This window comes from Aristolochia californica, unplaced genomic scaffold (genome assembly GCF_029961685.1).
Source record: "Aristolochia californica isolate CCGP_79_NKW_82.1479 unplaced genomic scaffold, dmAriCali1.0.hap1 SCAF_2, whole genome shotgun sequence".
Classification (NCBI taxonomy): Eukaryota; Viridiplantae; Streptophyta; class Magnoliopsida; order Piperales; family Aristolochiaceae; genus Aristolochia; species Aristolochia californica.
In genome coordinates this window covers 8,035,705-8,047,130 of record NW_027181881.1, presented here as the reverse complement: position 1 = coordinate 8,047,130, position 11,426 = coordinate 8,035,705, and positions in this window count along the sequence as shown.

The following is an 11,426-nucleotide window of genomic DNA, read 5'->3' as shown; positions in this document are numbered from 1 at the left end:
CCAAAGGTATTGCAATACGTCCATCTGCCCCAATGTTATAAAGAGTGGCAAAAGGTATTTGTGAAGCAATACAAGTTCCATCTTGCTCTAGACCAGTGTTGTAGTCGTGCTGAAAAAGTGCCAATGGTGAAAATTCTAGTGCATACAAGGGCATATGCTTTAACTTTATAGATTCAAGGCATTATCCTATTTGCCTTTCTTCATTCTACAGGTCACTAGAGGAGTGGAAAGCAATCTAATTACTTTTCTTTTTGAGGAGACTAAGTTTTACTAGATCGAGAAATGGTTCTATCTTAGAAGATCCATGAAGCTTTCAAGGGCATTGCGGAGAGAATCACTGGTCCATGGACTGCTGCTGCTTTCAAAGAGAAAGGTGTTCTGAACATTAGTGAATTTGCTCTTGCTACCAATAACTTTGTTGTTAGACCAAATGGTAGAATTAAGTTTATCTCCATGTTTTGATGATAACAAAGTGGGTAACTTAAAAAATGTGTTAACAGTGTTATAAGTGTATTTTAGACACATGCTTTCCAGTCTATGCCGGAATAAGGCATGATCGATCATACGTAAAGTATTGATCGATCAAATAGGATTATGCCGATAAGGACATAAATCATGATCGATTATACCCAATGTATTGATCGATCATACTGAATTTTTGCACAACCATAGCTTGAATGCATGATCGATCAATCCATCATAATTAATCAATCAACTTAATATTTTGAGAGCCTAAAAATTCACTGATCGATCATGTGATCAATCAATAAGTCTTAGGATTCATAAAATATAGCCGTTACACATGATTAATCAGTCATATACCTTTCATTGATCGATCAATGTGTTTGTCAACTTTTTTGTAATGGGCAAAAAATGGTTAGTTTAACTTGAAAACTTATAAATAGGGCCCCGAATTCGTTGGGAATAGGTTGTTGAGCATATATTGGTATTTAAAAGAATTCAAAGAGAGTTCTCAACTTGAAATCGTTATTTTTCCCTATTACAAAGAGGAAAAGCTGCTTTTTACAAAAATCCTTCCCACATCCAGTTCTATTCATTTTAAATCATGTGCTTAAAGATTTGGAAGCTTGGATCTCACTTGGAGAAGGGTTATCTCTCTAAAGAAAGATTGTACTTTTGATATTTTCTTTTGTATTTTTAAATTTTCTTTCTTGTAGGTTATCTTGTACCTTAAAGCTAGAGCTTTTGGTTTTTAAGAACCCGTCATCTTGAAATGTAGTGCCAACTAGAGCCAAAATATAGTCTTTGTATTGAATCTTTAGGGCCGAGATTGAAATCATGCAATTGGATTACGCGTTGCTTAAAGAACCCAAAATCTCTCCACAGTTGTATTTTCAGCTAATAGCTTATATTAGTAAAATTTTCGTAAATAAGGATTATTGGGCAATGACTACCTCTAAGGGAACATCAAGAGCAAAAATCTTGTACTTTCAATTGTGTGTGCATGTTATAAATATGTCTATCCAGTTAATTTGATTGCATGATTGAGAGTGCTTAAGTTTTTATTTTGTATCTCAATTGACCTCCGTCTTGAGAAGCCATATGGCCAATAGTAAGCAGATAGCCAACCAAACTTTAAAATTTTAGAATATATATGTTAAGAAACTTTAAGATATAAATGTTTTGAAAATCATGTTTAGTTGATGATACTAATGCTTGAAACTTGCTAGAACACCTTAGGACAATTTTTATCATGCTTAGAGACCAATGCAAAATTCTAGCAACTGGCTTGATCAATCATACTATTAGTCACGATCTATCGTACTACTAGTCATGATCAATCATATTATTAGTCATGATAGATCATCCAAAATGTAGTTTGGCAAGTAATATAAAGCATGATTGATCAACTTAACTGGTTGATGAATTTTGTAATATACATACAAAAATGATTCTTTGGAAATATCATGCCATTTCTAAATTATCAACAAGTGCTTTTAATGTATATAATGTTCAAGCTACGGATTTTGTCATCATAAAAAAATAGTAGCTAGGGAGATTGTTAAACCAAATGGTACAATAATGTTGATCTCCATTATTTTGATGATAACGAAATGAGTAACTTGAAATTGTGTTACTATTGGTTTTATCTGTGTATTTTAGACACATGCCATCCAACACATGTATTATGAGGTCTATAGGAAAAACTCAAGACAAAAGAACGATCAATCAAGTTGCCAAGTCAAGACTCAAATAAAAAACACATTGAAGGTTGTTGTTGAGAAAAAAGAACTTACAAAAAGAAGAAGACGAGATTTGAAGACTAGAGTTAAAGTCATATAGAAGATCTCATGAGCTCTAGCATGTAAGTAGGTAACCAACCAAACTTCAATTTTTAAGCACATTTATGTTATGGAGCTTGATGACATAAATGCTTTCAAAATCATGTTTAGCCGATGCATACTAATGCTTAATACTTGCTGGAACACCTTAGGACAATGCCAATTTAAAATACTTGCAATTGGTGTGATCGATCATACTACTGGTCATGATGGGTCATCCATGCATTTTGGCAAGAAATATAAAACATGATCGATCAAATTGACTAGCTCCATTGATCATACAATATCTTTTAGAATGAGTTGTAAAGCATGATCAATCATCTAAACTAGATTAATCGATCATACTATGTCCATGCATATTGAACTATAAAGCTCGATCCATCGTACCAACTTGCTTGACCTATTGAATAGAAGTATGCCACAAAGGTACAAAGAGCATGATTGATCGATAATATTGACTTCTATAGAGCCAAGGTGAAAAGGATGATCAATCAATCTAGTGGGATTGATCGATCAATCTTGTTTTTTTTAAAAGCATAAAAAATTATTGATACTATGATCCACAACAAGCCTAAGGAGTCATATAAATATAGATGTTACACACGATTGATCAATCATAACTTTTTATTGATCGATCAATGTGTCTATAAACTTTTTTCTAATGGTAAAAAAATGTTTTTTTCACTAGGAAACTTATAAATAGGCCCCAAAACCCGTAGAGAATTAAGAGATTAGCTTACATTATGTTCCAAGAGGGTCATGATCCCTAGTCCACACTTATGCTTGATAGTTCACAATACCAGGTGGAAAATTAGAATTGAATTTTTGTTACAATCCATGGGATTTAGATTATAGGAAGCAATCATGAGTTGACCCTTCATCCTATCCCAAAATGTAAAAGGAAGGATTATTCCCAAACAAGTATGTGATTGGGATAACTAAGACATTTTGAAAGTTGAACACAATGCTAAGGCTATGAAACTATTTATTAGTTCCTTAAACAATGAACTGCTAAATTTCTTTTCATCTTGTAAATCACACAAGGATTTATGGAAAAAACTAGAAGGTGATTTCCTTGGATGGAATGTGACTCTGCACACTTCGAGTGCACTAAACATAGTGACAACATAGCTATTGAAGATTGTATGGGTTCTTGTTTAGTAGGAAACATCATCATAGATCGAGATAAGACTTCAAAGAGTGATGACAATGAGGAATTAGACAAAGAAGAATTATGAGACCATTAAAAGAGTCCATGTCCTCACTTAGGAAAAAAGAAAAAGAAAACATTGAGAATACAACTTCCAAAATCATAAAAGGATATCGATTAGTTGAGAGATGATTGCTCCAAACTAGAGGAACTTAGAAAAGTAAAAATAATAGGCTCATCTCAAAATGTGAGAATCTTGAAATTCAATTTTCTATCATTCATGAGTTGAGAAATAAAAATGATAATTTTTCTCGTGGATTTTATAACTTCAAGAAGATAATAAATTGCTAAAATGCCACAAATATGTAGGTGAAAGAAGATCACTTGACGTATCCTATGCTTTAGAGAAACAAACTTTAAGAAAAGTCACTCTAGATAAATTAGAATATGATATTTATAATGTGAGAAAAAGCAGAGCTTAGGCCAAAGGTCCATTAGACTAGAATAGAAAAAATAATCTAGTAGTTCTCATAGGACAAATATGACAAAGGTCACAAAAACCATCCAAGAGTAATGATTCATATTATAAAAGTGGAACTATAAGCTATTATGCATTTGAGTGTTCAACTAGAAGATCAAAGCTGAATGAAGTTCATCTTAGTAGCTTGTACGACATGAATTGTGCAAATCGAACTCTAAATTTGATGTTCATGTCATTGCAAAGATTTCTCATATAGAAATTGGTTTTTAGGATTGACTCAATAATAGTTTCATCATTTAACCTCATATAGCAATCCTTGCTCCTATTTAATCTAGCGTATTAAAAACTATTGGCTTAATGAACATTAGATTATCATTAGCCAATGGCATGTCAAGAAAATATTTTGTAGTTTCCAACCCAATCTGAATGAATTTAACATATGTTGAAAATAACATTAGTTTTTCTCAAGTAAGGTTGTGCATATTAGTTGCAATGTGATTAGCCTTGATCCATACTTCTCTTTGAATTAAGTGATTGATTCATGTCAATATGAATATTTAAAAATCATATTTTGAAATCCATGTCCATCTTAATCACTACTAATGGTTCATATGTATCCACCCATCTCCAACTAGAACTACTAGCCTTAAAGGGATAAGGCCTATTTCGTAAGACATAGAAGAAAAACTCTTTAAAATGAGTTACCTGTCCTTGCTCACATCTTGATAAAATCTCTACCGTCTCATAGCTTTAAACAATAATTCAGTATTGAGAAAGGATTATGTATCTTGTCTTTTGGAATATCTAGAGAGCATAGCAAGTTACTCTTGTGTTGGCCTAGGCAGCTTCTCAAGAGGGTGAATTGACTTTTTAAAATTATTAAGAAAATGTGCTAATTTTAAATTTAAAGAAATTATTATATAAAATATGCACACACCACAATTATCACAAAGATGTTTTGTTATTGGTGTTCCCCAAGTTTTCACTGCCCAAGAACTATTACTTGGGAAATTCCACTAATTAGCTATACTAGCTGAAATTTAAATAAAAGAGATTCCGTCTCTCTTTTCAATCACATGTATGCTCAAATACATGATTATAACAATCTCCCCTGAGATTTAGCTACATTCTAGCTCTATCTAACACTTTTGTAGATTTAAGGTCCTAGATCAACCAATGAACATAAATGTAAAATTAAAAAAGAAGAAACGCTTACACCCTTTGTATTAGGTGGAGAGACAACCTTCTCCTTTGTAATCTCCATCCTTTATAATCTCCAAGTCTCTAACTTTGAGGTATGAATAGAAATGAATTTGGAGCTTGATTGAATGAAGAACAAGGAGCTGGATTGGCTCTTTTTCTCTCAAAATAACTTTGAAATAAAATTCAAGTGTTGAATGCTTTGAATAAGGTAGGTTTGCCAATAAATGCTCAGTAACTTCTCTAAGACACATTTGGTGAGGTATTTATAGCTTCCTCAAGTCAAACCACCCATTATTTAACCATTTGTAAAAAGTTGACAACTTCATGATTGATCAATGAAAAATAATAATTGATCAATCATGAGTAACAAATATATTTTTGTCAAACTGTAGGGTGATTGATTGATCCAATTATTGATCAATGCATGTCTGGTAGATTAGATATTTTAAGTTTATCAACTAGTCCTCCTAGAGTGATCAATCATGCATTGATCCCATTGGCAGTGAAAAATCGTGTATGATCGATCAATGACTTGTGTTTGATCGATCATGTATTGTGTCCCTCATAGGCATACTTTTGTATGATTGATCAATACAATTGGTATGATTGATCATGCTTTATGATTTATCAATGCATGCAAGATTGATCAATTAGTTTAAGGGGATTGATCAATCATGCTTTATTGCACATTCCGGCCAAGTTCTATCTAATTGATAAATCACCTTGATTGATTGATCATGCTTTATATTTTCATCCAATGCAGATAGTGGATGATCAATCATTGGCAGATAATGATTCATCATGCCAAGGCCAAGTTTCTAATCCAGGCTTCAACAAGGCCAAGTTTCTAATCCAGGCTTCAACGCATGATAAAAGTTTGTCCTAAGTGATTCTAACATTTTTGAAAGTTGCGTATGCATCAATAAAACTTGTTATGAATATAAAATGTCCTATAACTCTAAATTTTTTATATTCCCCTCAATTTTGAAGATTTGGGGCTGCTATCTTACATGGATAGAGTTTTTGAGATTTTTTAGACAAATTGGACTCTAAACTTTCATTCTTTATTTCTTCACTTCTGGGTATTTCTTCAAGATGATCTGACATATTGATGGAGCACGAGGTCTTGAGATTCCTATTCCGGTTCTTTTGCCCAGACCTTGATTTTTGTGTCGCTTGAAAGAAAATCCTATGAAATGCTAACTTTATAATAATTTGTTTAATTAAGTTTTTGTTATCACCAAAATATGGAGAAGAGTAAACTCTCGTTTAATAATCACTATTTTTTTATGATGACAAAATCGAATATGGAAAAACTGAAAAATATAAATCCTATGGCATTGGAGCATGAAAAGTTTAGGAAATTTAAGTTTGGAAATAAGTTCCCTCTGAACAAGAAAAATGTTTGAAATGTCACTTAAAACCCTTCATATTCTCAGTTCTATTGTGATAGATTGATCAATCTAAGTTGATTGATCGATTATTCATTTTAAGTTGATAGATGACACTAGTGAGTTGATTGATCATGCTATTTAAGTTGATCAATTTTTGCTAGGTAATGATCTTTTGGCTTCCATTTCATTGTCATAGCATGAATTATATGGGATGCCACATTTAGCATGATTTTATTAGCCTATTTAGACAATGGTGGGTTGCACATGCTTAGTTCTCCTCGAATCTTAGAGAACCAATTAAGTCATTATGCCTTTAAGAAAATATCAGCCAATTGGTTTTTGGTTGGAACGAATGTAATTCTAATTGCCTTGGTTTGGACCAATTCTTAGTGATATCTTATTTCAATGTGTTTGGATCGCAAGTGGTGAATTGGGTTCTTACTTAAACTTATGACGCTCGTGTTATCACAATGTCTAAAACTTCATTTTGCTCTAAACCACTGTCTTCTAGTTGTTATCTCATTCATAGAAGTTGTTCACAACTACTTCCAATAGCTATATACTCAATCTCAATGGTAGATAGGACAAATGAATGTTGTTTTTTTGGAAAACCAAGAAACAAGCATCTATCCAAGTACTTGACAACTACCAGTTGTACTCTTTTTGCCAAATTTCGCATCCGACAAAATTTGCATCGAAGTAACCTACTAGATCTATGGTAGAGGAGTTAGAGCATCAATGTCCTAGGTTTGGAGGACAACTACCATTTGTACTCTTTCTGCCAAATTTTCCATCCGAAAAAATCGGCATCGAAGTAACCTACTAGATCTATGGTAAAGGAGTTAGAGCATCAAAGTCCTAAGTTTGGAGTTCCACGTAGGTATTGGAAAATTCTTTTCACAACCATTAAGTGAGATTCTATAGGATCGGATTCAAATTTAGTGCCTAGGCATACCTAAAACATGATATTCAGTCTACTAGCTGATAAATAGAGTAGGGACCCAATATACTATTATATTTTTTTTTATCAATGTCCCTACTTGAGTTGTCTGAGTCAAGTTTTAAGGATGAACTCATGGGTGTGATAATTGATTTAAGATTTTCAATGTGTAATCTCTTAAGCAATTTTTTGGTGTACTTGGACTGAATTATGAAAGTTTCATTGTTTGTTTGAATAACTTGAAGTCCTAGGAAGAATTTGAGTTCACTTTTTAAACTCAATTCGAATTCATTCTTCATTACACTAGAAAATTCTTGACATAGTGTGGGGTTTGTAGAACCAAAAATGATATCATCCAGATAATTTTGACAATGATTAGGTTTTAATCATGGTTCTTAGTAAATAAAACCTTATCCACATTACCTCTCTTATATCCAATTTTCCGTAAGAATTCGTTAAGTCTTTCATACCATGTTCTAGGGGTTTGCTTGAACCCATATAAAGTATTGTGCAATTTATATACAGGTTCAAGCTTACTCATGTCTTCAAAGCCTTTGGGTTGCTCTATATACACTTCTTCTTGAATGTACCAATTTAAGAGTGATTCTATATATCCGTTTGGTACAATTTAAATTTCATGTGACATGCATATGCTAATAAGATTCTAATTCCCTATATTATTGCCTTAGGTGCATACGTTTCCTTAGAGTCAATACCTTCCTATTGGTTGTAACCTTTGGTAACTAACCTAGATTTGTGTTGAATTTTTGGAAAAGATAAAGCTTCACTAACTTGGTGTAATTTGAGTACTGAACCCCTATTTATAATAGAGGAGAGTAGTAGAGTCCAATTACAATTCAATTATCGTTGGCCCAATTACACCCAAAGTCTAACATTGAAAGATAAGTCCAAGCATAATTAAAACATTGAACATAAATTGAAGACTAACATAACTAAAACACCTTTTAACTGAAACTCTTCTGTGAGACTTTAGTCCATAATAATTTTGGCTCTGTAAGACTTTTTATTGTGAGAGTCACATGATACTCTTCCATATCTGCTATTCAACAATTTGTTTCTTAGAATTAGATTTTCTTCATTGGATTTGTTCCTAAAACCCATTTAGTTCCTATTACTTGTTGGTTTTGGGGTCTAGACACTAGAGGTCCAAACTTTGTTTCTTTCAAATTGATTGAATTCTTCTTGTATTGCCATGATTCAAAAATCATCTTTTTTAGCTTCCACAAAGCACTTGGGTTCTCTTGAGAAACAAAAGCATTATTCCCCATAGCTTCATAAGTTGTCCTTCTAGTTGCAATTTTGCCTTGAGGATCACCAGTTTTTTGGCTCTATAGGAGGTTTTTCTTGGTTATTTGTGTCATTTGGGTTCTCATCAAGATTTTGGTCTTGGGACTGAGATCCCATGGATGAGCAAAAGGGGTTTCCCTTTTCATAATAAAAAAAATGGAGTTGGAGTTGGATTTGAAGAATCAAATTCGTCAAATTTAACATGCACCAACTCCAAGACTCTCAAAGATGTCTTGTTGTATATGCTATATGCTTTCTATGAAATGAATAGCTTAGAAATATTCCTTTATCAGTCGTTGAGTCAAACTTTCCTAATATATCCTTTGGTTCTTTTAATATAAATAATTTGCATCCTAATGTTAAAAAATATGTTATGTTGGTAAAGGTGTACGCGTATAATTTATAAGGAGTTTTGTTGAGAAGGGGCCTTATGCTAACTCAGTTTAGGATATAGCAAGCTATGTTTGTGGCTTTGACCCTAAATCTATGTGTCAAGTTGTATGCATGTAGCATAACTCTTGCCATATCAATTAGGTTTCTATTTCTTCTCTCAATGACACCATTTTTTGGAGGAGTTCGAGTTAAAAATATATGGTCTATAGCATGTCGTAGGCAATTTTCCTCAAAATGTGAATTTCAAATTCTCCTCTACATTCAGTCCTAATTTTGATACCGCTACAACCTTGTTATTTTTTAACTTTCTCACATAGTTTTGTAGAGGTTAGGAACGCATCATTCTTATGTGCTAGGAAATCTACCCATGTGAACTTTGAACAGTCATCTACAACCACTAATATGAGACGCTTTCTATTTATGCTTAGGGTTTGAGAAGGTCCAACTAAATCCATGTGGATTGGTTGCGGAGGTTGGGAGGTGTAAACTACATGCTTAGCTTTGAAAGAGTTTTTATGTTTCTTTCCAAGTTTGTAAGCATCACGAGGTTTCTCTCTTACAAATTTTTGATTTGGTAGTCCTCTCACTAGGTTTTTCTTCTCTAACTTGTCTAAGGAATCTATTCCTAAATGTCCTTGCATCTTAGCATTTTTTGCCATAACCAAGATTCATTGATATTTGCACCCAAACAAATGGCACTAGTTGAGAGTGAGTCAACTATGTTCACAATATGTAGATATTTCTATTTCTATGAGCCTCTAGAACTAGTTCATCATTTTCATTCTCCACTAAGAATTTGTGCTTCACAAAAGTGACTTTGTTTCCTTTGTCACAAAATTGACTAATACTAAGTAAATCATGCATCGATATCCCATCCAGGTTGGGTCCCTTTGGGAAAACATCTGATCCGTTAGGTGATTTGGGCATCCAAACTTGTTTGCCCATGGATTTGTGGGTTACAGCAAGTCTATTGGTTGCTTTGGGTACCAATTTTGCTCGATACCTTTTGAGTTTTTAATATGGTAAATGTGGGCATAATGTCTCAATTCATTTCAGCAATAGCATAATGTTCTAACTCAATACTCTTCTTCTCAAAAGCTAGCCTATCACAAGAGGGTATATCAATCACACTACGTCTTGAAGCATTGACCACCTGGTTTTCATTTTCTTCCTTCAAGGCAACAAACTGTCTCTTGAGATTTGTAATCTCATGTTTTTGACCATTGCATTTTTTCTTATACTTGTTTAGATTATGATTTGATTTTTCTAAAAGAAGTTCAAGCTGATTTTTATAGTTCGAGTTGCTTACCTCTTTCGAAGTAGTGGAGTCATCATCCTCAATAACCATGAAAACCACGTCACTCTCTTCTTCCTCGGAGTGGTTGGACTCTTATTCTTTGCTTCTCAAGTCGATATCAAGACCTTCTTCTTCTTATTCTTTGGATCTTTGCTTGCAGATTGGGTTCTACCTTTTCGATTTGGGCATTTGTTTCTTCTAAGCCCGGGTTTTCATGCTCATAAAAAAAATCAATCCTTTTTAAAGATTTGTCATTTTTTGTTTTTAAATGGCCTCTTCTAAAGTTTTTCATTTTCCTATACATCTTTTAAAGACATCGAATGATAATGCCCAGCTCACCTAAGCTTTCTACACTGGTCTTATCATTAATACTAGATTTTGCCTTAAGAGCAAAAGTTTTCCTTTTGGGTTGCTCTTCCTCTTTTTCTTCGGGTTCCATTTCATATGCTAGGAAGATCCCAAGTAGCTCTTCCAAGCTCATTGCTCTAAAATTTGCATTCTCACACCCTACTAACTTCTCCTAGGATGTTCAATTCATTTATAATACGAGTGAACCTAGTGTTCATCTTAGAAATTGATTCATCCATTTTCATCTTAAATTCATCATATTGGGTTGTCAACAAATGGATTCTAGAGTCATTGATTCTAGTAGTTCTTTCATGGGTCACTTCACGTTTGTCCCAAATTTATTTGGTTTTTTTGCATGTTGAGTTTTTTCAAGGAAAGTGTGCTAATTTGAACTTTAAAGCAACTACAAAAAAAATATGTAAAAGCACTACAATCAATGAATTTTTTTTTTGTTATCGATGTTCCCCTAGTGGTATTCACCGCCCTAGAAACCTTGTTTGGGAAATTCTACTAATTAGCTCTATTATCTGGAATTTACACAAAAATGATTTCGGCTCTTTTTTAAGTCATGTATACAATACACGATCACAACAATCTCCCATGTGATTA